Below are 12,905 nucleotides of genomic sequence, written 5' to 3' on the forward strand. Positions count from 1 at the left end.
GCAGGATACAAAATTAATGCACAGAAATCTTTTGCATTCCTATACACTAATGATGAAAAATCTGTAAGAGAAATTAAGGAAACACTCCCATTTACCATTGCAACAAAAGGAATAAAATACCTAGGAATAAACCTACCTAAGGAGACAAAAGAGCTGTATGCAGAAAACTATAAGACATTGATGAAAGAAATTAAAGATGATACAAACAGATGGAGAGAAATACCATGCTCTTGGGTTGGAAGAATCAACATTGTGAAAATGACTCTACTACCCAAAGCAATCTACAGATTCAATGCAATCCCTATCAAACTACCAATGGCATTTTTCACAGAACTAGAACAAAAAATTTCACAATTTGTTTGGAAACACAAAAGACCCTGAATAGCCAAAGCAATCTTGAGAAAGAAAAACGGAGCTGGAGGAATCAGGCTCCTGGACTTCAGACTATAGTACAAAGGCACAGTAATCAAGACAGTATGGTACTGGCACAAAAACAGAAATATTGATCAATGGAACAGGATAGAAAGCCCAGAGATCAACCCAAACACATACGGTCACCTTATCTTTGATAAAGGAGACAAGAATATACAGTGGAGAAAGGACAGCCTCTTCAATAAGTGGTGCTGGGAAAACTGGACAGCTACATGTAAAAGAATGAAATTAGATCACTCCCTAACACCATATACAATAGTAAACTGAAAATGGATTAAAGACCTAAATGTAAGGCCAGACACTATAAAACTCTTAGAGGAAAGCATAGGCAGAACACTCTATGACATAAATCACAGCAAGATCCTTTTGGACCCACCTCCTATAGAAATGGAAATAAAAACAAAAATAAACAAATGGGACCTAATGAAACTTCAAAGCTTTTGCACAGTAAAGGAAACCATAAATAAGATGAAAAGACAGCCCCCAGAATGGGAGAAAATATTTGCAAATGAAGCAACTGGGGCTTCCCTGGTGGCGCAGTGGTTGAGAGTCCGCCTGCCGATGCAGGGGACACGGGTTCGTGCCCCGGTCTGGGAAGATCCCACATGCCGCGGAGCAGCTGGGCCCGTGAGCCATGGCTGTTGAGCCTGTGCGTCCGGAGCCTGTGCTCCGCAACGGGAGAGGCCACAACAGTGAGAGGCCCATGTAATGCAAAAAAAAAAAAAAAAAAAAAAAAAATGAAGCAACTGACAAAGGATTAATCTCCAAAATTTACAAGCAGCTCATGCAGCTCAATATCAAAAAAACAAACAACCCAATTCAAAAATGGGAAGAAGACCTAAATAGACATTTCTCCAAAGAAGATATACAGATTGCCAACAAACACATGAAAGAATGCTCAACATCATTAATCATTAGAGAAATGCAAATCAAAACTACAATGAGATATGATCTCACACCAGTCAAAATGGCCATCATCAAAAAATCTAGAAACAATAAATGCTGCAGAGGGTGTGGAGGAAGGGGCACCCTCTTGCACTGTTGGTGGAAATGTAAATTGGTACAGCCACTATGGAGAACAGTGTGGAGGTTCCTTAAAAATCTAAAATAGAACTACCATACGACCCAGCAGTCCCACTACTGGGCATATACCCTGAGAAAAGCATAATTCAAAAAGATTCATGTACCACAATGTTCATTGCAGCTCTATTTACAATAGCCAGGATGTGGAAGCAACCTACGAGTCCATTGACAGATGAATGGATAAAGAAGACGTGGCACATATATACAATGGAATATTACTCAGCCATAAAAACAAACGAAATTGAGTTATTTTTAGCGAGGTGGATGGACCTAGAGTCTGTCCTACAGAATGAAGTAAGACAGAAAGAGAAAAACAAATACCATATGCTAACACATGTATATGGATTCTAAAAAAAAAAAAGTTATGACGAACCTAGGGGCAGAATGGCAATAAAGACGCAGACCTACTAGAGAATGGACTTGAGGACACATGGAGGGGGAAGGGTAAGTTGGAACAATGTGAGAGAGTGTCATGGACATATATACACTACCAAATGTAGAATAGATAGCTAGTGGGAAGTAGCCGCATAGCACAGGGAGATCAGCTCTGTTTTTTGTGACCACCTAGAGGTGTGGGATAGGGAGGGTGGGAGGGAGGGAGATGCAAGAGGGAAGAGATATGGGGATATATGTACATGTATAGCAGATTCACTTTTTTATAAAGCAGAAACTAACACACCATTGTAAAGCAATTATACTCCCATAAAGATTTTTTTAAAAGATAAGAATACAAAACCCTCAAAAAAAAAAAAAAAAAAAGAATGCAGAACACCTGGCTTGAGATCCAGGGTGGGAGGAGCTTTGTGGAGGAGTTGGGGCTTGCAGAGAAGGGCTGGGAGTGGTGTCGTAGAAGGGCGCTCAGAGGAAGGCTATAGTCCCCGAAGGGAAAAATCTTGTATTAAGATTGCTTTCACTATTTCTCATTTGAGAAAACAGTGGTACTTAGGCTTGGCAGGAAACGTTTATTTTTAAAGGAAATGCATGCATGGCAAGTATACAAGTTACAGCTGAATTTGTTGCCAGTGTGACTCTGGACACAGAAAGATAGAAATGAATATGGTGGGCTTTGTGGGCAACACAGCAAAATCCTGAGGCTTTTTATAATCTTTCAATTTCTTTAAAAAAAACCCTCTTCTTACGGTTATTTATAGTCCATTGAGGGTCACCTAACTTCGTGGATTTTCTTTTAAAATAACGTCTCACAGTAACACACCAAGGATCTATCATTTAGCCTCTGGATATAACAACAAAGTTATTTATTTCTTGCCGTCTATGTTTATAGTGTGTATTTATGGACAACTTTATTATGGTACAAATCTGTAGCCAAATGACATTTCCCAGTATTGTACCAAGAGACAGATTCCTGTGATTCTTGAATAATGTTTTACACGTTCTTCTGGCTTTCAACAGTATCCTGTCAGATGACAAAGCTTATAAGAGCATCTACAGTGAAGAAAGCCTGGTGGGGCTGCAGTTTCTCCACATCTGCTCCTGAAACCAATGCTCTGTAGCAAGTTCTGCTTGGAGAGGCCAATAATTCTGGGTCATTTATTCTTTTGTTGCTTCTTTATTATTTTGTTCTACTTGACTGAATAGGTTTTAGGAAATCCGCCATGGGCATGCTGATTTCCATTTCGGTTGCTCTGGCTGCACTCTGCCTTTTCCCCGTCTCCCGTTTGAGCTTCACTCCAGAGCTTATTTCACCAGTCAGAGCAACTTCAATTTCAGATCTTTTCCCTGCACACAGCACATCTCCCGTTCTTGGCTGTGTGCCTTCACTCTTGCAGGCTGAAGCCATCGCTTAGTATGTACCCAGGATTCTCTTGGACTGTTATTTTTTAAAGTAATATAGATCTTTATTTACTGATTTGCTTTCCCCCAAGGAAATGAAAGCTTTGCTAACTGGTTATGCCATCCACCCTTCCTAGCCCCTGACTTAAGGCTGGCTTCGTAGCCTAATACTGATAGTAAAGGGAAAAAATAAGTTGTAATTTAAGTGGTAGCAAATAACTTGTGTGTCCTAGTGAAGACATCGTCCCTCCTTTACCCTTGCTCCTGACATCAGGCACCTGATATTCCTTTTGTCTTGATGAAATTCTCAAACTGAGAGGCCTTTGCAGACAACAAAAAGTTTCTTCTGGAACGGTGCCACCCTACCATTGAAACTCTTCTACCTTTTCCATGACAGCAAATAATAGATTGCTGATTTGTTTTCCAGTGACAAAATAGGAGTGTGATAGGCAGCTTAATAGAAGACAGTAATAAACATTGTTAGAGCCCTTATTCATTTATTTATTTACCAAGTGTGGTTTAATGACTAGTTTTCTCAACCCCTGGGTTCATAATGACACACAAATAATATTTTCAAAAAGTGAAGTCATGCCTTTGACATAATTAAATACATGCCTCACATCGTGATGCCTCTGAGGTTTTGTTCTCCTTATTCCAATTGCCTTGTCATCCTTTCTGCCTGTAAAATCTGATTCGTTTCTCAAGGTCATGTTAAAATGTCACTTCCTCTGTAAAATGCTCTTGAATCTTTCTAGAAAGTATCAGTTAGTTTTACCTTTCTGTCTCTAGAACACTTTGTGGTTCTACTTATTTTCATTCAGGGGTCCTTTTAGGCCAAAGCGTGCTTCACAGCTTTGGGATGTGTGTGTGTGTGTGTGTGTGTGTATGTGTGTGTGTCCTTCTTCCTCGAGGGCAGATAAAGTGTTATTTGGCTCTGAAAATTTCCTTAGTACCCAGCACTGTGCTTTAAATATGCTGTTGCTTGAAGTTCTGAGTGCTGAAGAATATATGAACGCTGGCTGCTGTAGGTCATAAAGGAAGAGAGATTATAAATAATCGAGGTCCCTAACCTGTAAGAGTTTAAAATTTGAGACAAATTTTGATATGAATAGAACCACATGAAAATATAGAAAAGACCTTTACTACTACTTTTTGTAGTTTTTAGCAAAGCACCAGTGATGTAAACCTTTGGACGCAGCTCACTCAATTAGGGCACCAAGTTGTTGACCTGTACAAGGGAAAATTTTATCAGCTCTTGAAGGAGTTCTTAGCTTGGGGTTTATTTATTCATTTAAAAAATTTCCATTATAGATTATATTTCTACTTTTTAAAATGTGGACAAATGAGAGAAACAGGGAAATAATTATACTACCCTGTAAACTTGGGGGTTTATGAAGAAAGGAAAATAATCGTGAAGGATTAGATGCACGGTGAGATGGAAAAGGTACTTAAGCTTACTGTGCATGTGTGTGAGAGTGTGTGTGTGTGTGGACTCAGAAACAACAAATTATAGGAAGAACATTGACTTTGGTGTCAGATAAACCAAACAACTTAGGTTTGGCATGCCATCTGTGTCCCTTAGCAAGTTTTCTAACATCTTTGAGCCTCACTCACCTCCCCTATAAAATGGCAGTGAGTCGTGTAGATTGAAGGGGATGACGTCTTTTTAAAGCATGAAGCAGTTCCTGGCATGGTAGAGGGATCTCTTCTCCCATATCCTCCTTATTTTGCACTTCTAGAAAAAGCCCCAGAAGCCTGGGAGAAGCCCTTGGTCCAGACAGACTGGGATGACACCAGTGGCTCCGATCCTGAACCGCTGTCAGCATCTCTGTACTCCCTGCCCACCTGTCCACTCTTGCTGGTCCATTCTGGACAGACGGCTGCCTGGAATCACTGTGCTAATGCTAGAGCCCTTTCAGCTTGCGGGGGGGGCTCTGAGGTCGGCCCTTAAGGACAAAGACTCTTTATCACCTGCCCATGTGTCAGTTGCCATTGCTATTCCTGGCATCAGTCATGGCTTCAGGAATATTTGAAATGCAGGAATGGCAGGACGCATGGCTCCCCTGCGGTGGCCCAGCTGCCTCTGGAATGCCTGCCACACCTCTGCTGCTTTGTGGTTAGTCAGTTGGTTGTGAGTTTATGGTCCCACATGGCTTTGGGTGAGAAAAGGAATGTCTTTCAAAAACCATGAGCTGCTGGAAGAATCTGCCCCAGTTATTCAATGGTCCTTTCTGTACAGTTGTTCTTTAGAGGTTACAGCAGTTAGAATTAAAAGGTGTATCTTGACTTCAGGGCTAAGTTCTTACACCCGGGCTTTGCTTTCTATTCTGTACATGCCACATCATTGCATTTAAATTTGGGGAAAGAAAATGCTACGCTCTTCGTGACGTGTATTTACAGAGGTTGTGAAACTATGTAGAATATGATCACAACTTGTGCATAGAAAAGGAACTGGAAAAAATATCCTAAAGTGGTAATAGTGAGTTGTCTCACTGAGTGATTTTTTTCTTTTTTCTTTCTCTATGTCTATATTTTCTACTTTTCTATAATGATTACATATTACTTCTAAAATGAAGAAACCGATTATATACAGATATAGATATGTATGTATATAGTAAGCAACAGTTTCATTGTTGTATCTGTTCCAGATTCAGTCAATAGACTTGGGTAACTCTGTTGTCACCATGAACTTAGGCAGCTGTCTTCTATCTTCACCAGGAAAACAGGATGGTCACATCTATCTTGTTGGCTTGTTGTGAGATACAAAGGAGATTATGATGATAGATGTTCTTGAAGAACCACACAGCATTATGAAAGAGAAGGTTTTATTGATGCTGAACTGAGCTTACAGGGCAAGGGCAGTTTTGTAGGAGGAAGAACCATAAAAGTGTAGCAAACAGCCAATGACGTGAGTATGGCAGGGAAGGGGGGCTTCCGATTGGTTTACTTTGATAGCTGTAGGTGGGTTTTCTAGTAGTTGTATATTGCCTGGAAGTTTTCAGCTTCTAGCACAACTGTACAACCCACACAGGGAAAGCTTTTCTAAGGAGATTTCAATTAGCCACTACTTACCCCAGCAGAGTGGGACTGAGTGGGAGAATTATGTTTAGGAGAGTGAGTTACAGTAACAAAAACATTTGTAGCTGAAATTTATTGAGTTCCAGGCACCATGTTAAACTCCGGTTTAACCCTTAAAATATACCTATAAGGTGAATGCTTTTATTATTCATATTGACACATGAGGAAACTGAGTCACAGGGAGATTAGCGAACTCTTCGGGGTTTCCCAGCTAGAAGGGGGTAGTGCTGAGTTGAACCTAACTAGTTTGGTTTCAGAGACCATACTCTTAACCTTGGGGATGGCCTGCTTAGTTGTAAGGCTCAGTTTGGTGGTGGTGAGGGGGACAGAGTGGATGGCTCACCTCTTGGGGCAGAGTTAAATTTAATTGTCCATTTAATGTCTTTCTCCTTCAAAAGACTTTCTGAACAATCAGAGTGCATTGTATTTGCGCATTTATTCTGAGAGCAACCCCAAAATGGAATCAATTATAATAATCCAATATATACATATGGAGAATAACCATGAATGGAATATTTGCATAAAATCAAAGTTGTCTACTTAAAGACTGGAAATCAGATTCTAGTCCAATGCCTTAGCTTAGGTTTCAAATTTCAGGATTACACTGCCATCTAGTGCAGACAAAACATTTTCCCAGAGCGTGGAAGCTAGTGAATCCATATAAAATTTCTTGGGATGCAACATTAAACAATGTTTATTTAAGGTTTCTTTCATAAAAGAGAAAGAACAATTCAGAATCAAGGATCTTTCTATATATATTGATAAAGGGTAACATGGAATTCAGGAACACACTTTCTAGTTTTTGGTTGATAGTTGATAATAATACAGAAGGGAAGGCTTGGTTTCCCGTACTTCATTTAATTTCAAGTACATTTCTTTAATACATATCCAGTAAGGAAGTTAGTACAGTTGTTTTTTTTTTTTCATGATCATGAAAATTCCTGTAGGTCTTATGAGTTCAACTGATAATTATTTTAAAAATTTATCCTGCAAACACTTATTAAATGCTACAGTCAATATCAGCTGTAAAAAGGAGGGGTAGCTTAATGGAGCTGAAACCATTACTTTTACGAGCAGCCTTTCTTGACCAGTAGAACCAGTGGCACCATGGAACTTGCTAGAAATGTAAATTCTCAGGCCCTCCTGACATCTTCTGAATCAGAAACTCTGGTGGGTGGAGGCCTTGATGTGTTTTTAACAAGCCATCCAGGTGGTTCTGGTGTAGCTTTGGGAACAACTGTTAGAAAAGGAGATTACAGTATGTAGAAAAACATGCTGAGGTACCAGAATGTGAAGTTTCTTGGAAGTAGAAAAAGAGGCTCAGGACACGTATCAGCTGCTACAAACTGAAGATCCACAAGGCAGCAGATGTAGCAATGTGTTGGAAGCCCACATATAGTGGAGGAGAATAGATTTTTCTCTTTCTTGGGGAAAGGAAAATTCTCATATTTTAGAGGAAACAAAAGTAACACACTGAAAGGCTTGGGGTAGGGATGGGGTTTATGTTAAATAGCACATTGTTGTATTAATGGTCTATGGCAAAGGACACATTTATCTGTGAGTGATTTCAGAGAGAAATGGCTGTCATCATGGGGCTCTATTTGCTTGCTATATATGATTAGGCTACAATTACAAGTATAGAACCAAAATAAGCAGATTCAAAATAGAGCTTTGATTGTGGTGAAATTTCTTTACAGTAAAAACTGAACCCAATGCAAAACTGTGGGAGTCCTAGTTTTAGCAACTCTCTGATTGTTAATCAGCCTCTCAGCCAGATTTCTATGATAAATTTCAGGCCCTTGCTGTATCTGATTTGTGGCATCCTCACACAACTGACATGTGCCCTTAGGCATTTTGGGTCTTTTATTTTTAAAGACAAGAGAGACGGAAGAAAACTTAAGCCTAGATACTATTAGGAAGCTAGTTTTTAAAGTGTCTCTTCTTTGTTTTACTCTATAATGTAATTAATAATGGGAGTCATGGCATCTTTAATTAATGCTATAAGTTAATGGGAACTTCAAAAGAATACTTTCTAAAAAATATAGTCGTGTTAAAAGCAAGGAACTTATTCTACTATTCATGAGTTTTATGGGGCATCCCAGCTATTGTGCCCTGTACTGGGAAATAAGAAGAAAGCTACCTCTTGGCATTTCTAGTGCAGCTATATTCTAACCCAATGTTTTTCAAACCATGAGTTGCAACACATTAGGTGGTCCTGAAATCAATTTATTGAGTTGATCACATCACTAAAAAATGTAATAGAATAAAACAGAAAATAGAGTGCACCACACTTACATGGGTAAATACTATTTTCTGAATCTTTTGTTTCAGTTGTTTTTATGCATATTTATCAAATCCATTCATCCGTCTTTCCAGAAATGCCAGAACCATCTTTCTGAAGACACATCTGAAAAGTCATTCTTGGCCTCAAACTCTTCACTCATTTCTTAACAGCCAGAATGAAGTCCAAGCTCTTTCAAAGATTTTCAAGATCCCCTACTCATCTCCTCCTCCATGGTCCTTCTAACTGTCATTTTAAAAGAATCACCATCTACTCAGCTAATCAAACTTCTACTTCCCCACCCAGTCCTTTTCTAATGTTCCACCCATAAGTCTTACCTCCTCATTCTCATCTTGTCTGAGTTAAAATTTACCATCTCAGATAAGCCTTCTCTGACAGCTCAGTCTAGGTCAGCCTCTAAACCCACCCTTCGCTTCCTCTGGCACACTTTACCCTTTTTTGTATTATTTTTTTTTTTTGCAGTACGCAGGCCTCTCACTGTTGTGGCCTCTCCTGTTGCGGAGCACAGGCTCCAGACGTGCAGGCTCAGCAGCCATGGCTCACGGGCCCAGCCGCTCTGCAGCATGTGGGATCCTCCCGGACCGGGGCACGAACCCGTGTCCCCTGCATCGGCAGGCGAACTGTCAACCACTGCGCCACCAGGGAAGCCCCCTTTTTTGTATTTTTAAAAAATAATAGTTCCAACTGAAATTATCCTGTTTCTTCTTATAAACATATTTAGTATCTGTCTCCCTAGAAGCATGTAAGTTCCATGGGGCAGGGGCCTGGTCTTGCTCTGCCATATTTATGAGCTGAGATCCACTCAGGGCTCATGGTAGAAAAGTCACCAATAAGTATTTACCAAGTGAAAGAGTTCCAGAACTAAACTTATGGTTCCTGAAGTATACTCCTCTACCTTTTTGTCATGGTATCTGTTGTTTCTTCTGCCCCAAATGCACTGTACCTGTTTTTTCTCTTGGTAGGCATCTATTCATCCTTTAAGATTTCACCTCCTTGAGAGTTCCTGGTTCAAGATGGTGGTGTAGGGAGATCCTGAGTTCACCTCATCCATTGGACACAACAAACCGACAACTATACGTGGAATAGTTTCCCCTGAAAAAGACCTGAAGACTGGATGAACAGAACCTCCACTATAAGGGATAAAAGGGCAGCATTGAGAAGGGTAGGAGGATCAGAGACACAGTCTCTCACACACACAAAACGCCACTCCAGAACAGTGATCCCAAATTGAGAGGTATTTAAGAAAACGTGGACTTTTCCAATAAGGAGTGAGGGCTTTGTGTTCCACATCAGGAACCCCAACCCTTAGGTCCTGTACAGGAGAGATGAAGCCCCCAAATGCCTGGGTTTGAAGAACAATGGGGATTATGTCCAGGAAAACCATAGTATTGTAGGGGAAGAAGAATCCACTCTTTTTTTTTTTTTTTTTTTTTTTTTTGTGGTACACGGGCCTCTCACTGTTGTGGCCTCTCCCGTTGCGGAGCACAGGCTCCGGACACGCAGGCTCAGCGGCCATGGCTCACAGGCCCAGCCGCTCCGCGGCATGTGGGATCTTCCCGGACCAGGGCACGAACCCGTGTCCCCTGCATCGGCAGGCAGACTCTCAACCACAGCGCCACCAGGGAAGCCCAGAAGAATCCACTCTTAAAGGGCTCCTGCGCAGACTCAGTCACCCTGGGTTCCAGAGCAGAAAACACCAGTTTGAAAACTGCCTGGACCATATGTGAGGGAGACCCACTTACTAATCTTAAGGTATGAGCTGGAGAGGCAGGGACCTGCTGGGACTCTTCCTGGGGCAGACACACAGGTGAGTACCATTCTGTGATCTTATTCTACTTTACTAACGCCAATGCTGGTGGGAGCCACTTTGTAACTCTCCCTCTAATGTGCTAGTGCTGGGAGGTGCACCCTGCTGAGAGCCCCACCCATCCCCATGACACAGCTGCATGTCACAGCTGAGCTAGATGACAGCACCCCCCCCATACCCATGCCACAGTAAGTGGGCATGCCCAGAACACACTGGCAATGCCCCTTGAGCACCCAGTTCTGGTGGCCAGGGGAGACTGTGCTTCTGGGTCCCATGGGACATCTCCTACCCGGGCCCACTCCTTCAAGATTGGGAGAAGTAGCTGATTTGCCGAATACATAAAAACAAGCACAGAGTCAGGCAAAATGAGGAGACAGAGGAATAATTTTTGAATGAAAGAACGAGACAAAACCTCAGAAAAAGATCTTAATAACATGGAGATCAGCAATCCACCTGATAAAGAGTTCAAAGTATTGGTCATAGGGATACTCACTGAACTTGGGAGAAGAATCGATGATCATAGTGAGAATTTCAACAAAGAGACAGAAAATATAAGAAAGTACCAAACAGCAGTTACAGAACAGAAGAATACAAAAACTGAACTGAAAAATACACTAGAGGGATTCAATAACAGACTGAATAAAGCAGAAGAATGGACCAGTGAGCTGTAAGACAAAGTAATGGAACTCATTTAGAGCAGCAAAAAGAAAAAAAGAATTTTAAAAAGTAAAGATACCTTAAGGGAACTTTGGGACAACATCAAACAGAAATAGCATTCACATTTTAGTGGTCCCAAATGGGAAAGAGAAAGAGGGCCATAAAACTTCCTTCAAGAAAAAATGGCTGAAAACCTCCCTAATCTTGGGAAGGAAACAGACATCAAGGTCCAGGAACCCCAGAGACTTTCAAACAAGTTGAACCCACAGAGATCCACACTAGACACATTATAATGAAAATGATATAAGTTAAAGAGAGAATCTTAAAAGCAGCAAAAGAAAAGTACCTTGCTATGTACAAGGGACACCCCATAAGACTATTAACAGCAGATTTTCAGCAGAAATTTTGAAGGCCAAAATGGAGTGGCATGACATATTCAAAGTGTCCAAAGGAAAAAAAACCTTTAACCAAGAATTCTCTACCTGGCAAGTTATCATTCAGAATTAAAGGAGAGATTAAAAGTTTTCCAGATAAGCAAAAGCTAAAGAAGTTCATCACCACTAAACCGGTCTTACGAAAAATGTTAAAGAGACTTCTTTGAACTAAAAAGAAATGGCACTAATTAATAACAAAGAAACATACCAAAGTAAAAGTTTCACTAGAAAAAGTATTTATATAGTAAAGGTAATGGATCAATCACTTATAAAACAAGTATGAAGGTTAAGAGGCAAAAGTAGTAAAATAAACTGAAACTACAATACTTAGCTAAGGATGCATTAAATGAAAACATATAAAAGGTGATGTCAAAAATATAAAACGTGGTGAGGGAAGTAAAAACATAAAGTTATGGAATGTGTTCAAATTTAAGTTGTTATCAACTTAAAACAGACCATTATATGCATAGAATATTATAGATGAACCCCACGGTAGCAACAAATCAAAAAGGTATAGTAAATACACACACAAAAAATGAGAAAGGAACCTAAACATTACACTAAAAAAGTCATCAAACCCCAAGGGAAGAAAGAAAAAGAAGAAAAGAACAGAGAAGAACTACAAAAATGGCCAGAAAAAATTAACAAGATGGCAGTAAATACATACCTATCAATAATTACTTAAAATGTAAATGGACTAAATTCTCCAATCAAAAAACATAAAGTGGCTAAATGGGTAAAAACCCAAGGCTCATTTATATGTTGCCTATGACAGACTCACTTCAAAAGTAAGGACACACTCAACTGAAAGTGAAGAGATGGACAAAGATATTCCATGACAATGGAAAGGAAAAAAAAGCTGACATAGATATATTCACATCAGACAAAATAGACTTTAAAACAAAGACTGTAATAAAAGACAAAGAAGGGCATTACATATTGATAAAGGGGCAATTCAGCAAGAAGATATAACATTTGTACATATATATGCACCCAACATAGGAACACCGAAATATATAAAATGAAAATTAATGAACCTAAAGGAAGAAATTGAAAGCACTACAAAAATATTAGGGGACTTTAACACCCCACTTACATCAATGAATAGAGATCATCTAGATGGAAAATCAATGAGGAAACTTTTGCCTTAAACAACACATTAAATCAGATGGACTTAATAGATATACACAGAACATTCCATCCCAAAGCAGCAGAATACACATTCTTCTCAAGTACATATGGACCATTTTCCAGGACAGATCACAAGTTAGGTCACAAAAGAAGTCTCAATAAGTTCAAGAAAATTGATCAAGCATCTCTT

This window comes from Mesoplodon bidens (genome assembly GCF_964165515.1).
Source record: "Mesoplodon bidens genome assembly, chromosome: 12".
Lineage (NCBI taxonomy): Eukaryota > Metazoa > Chordata > Mammalia > Artiodactyla > Ziphiidae > Mesoplodon > Mesoplodon bidens.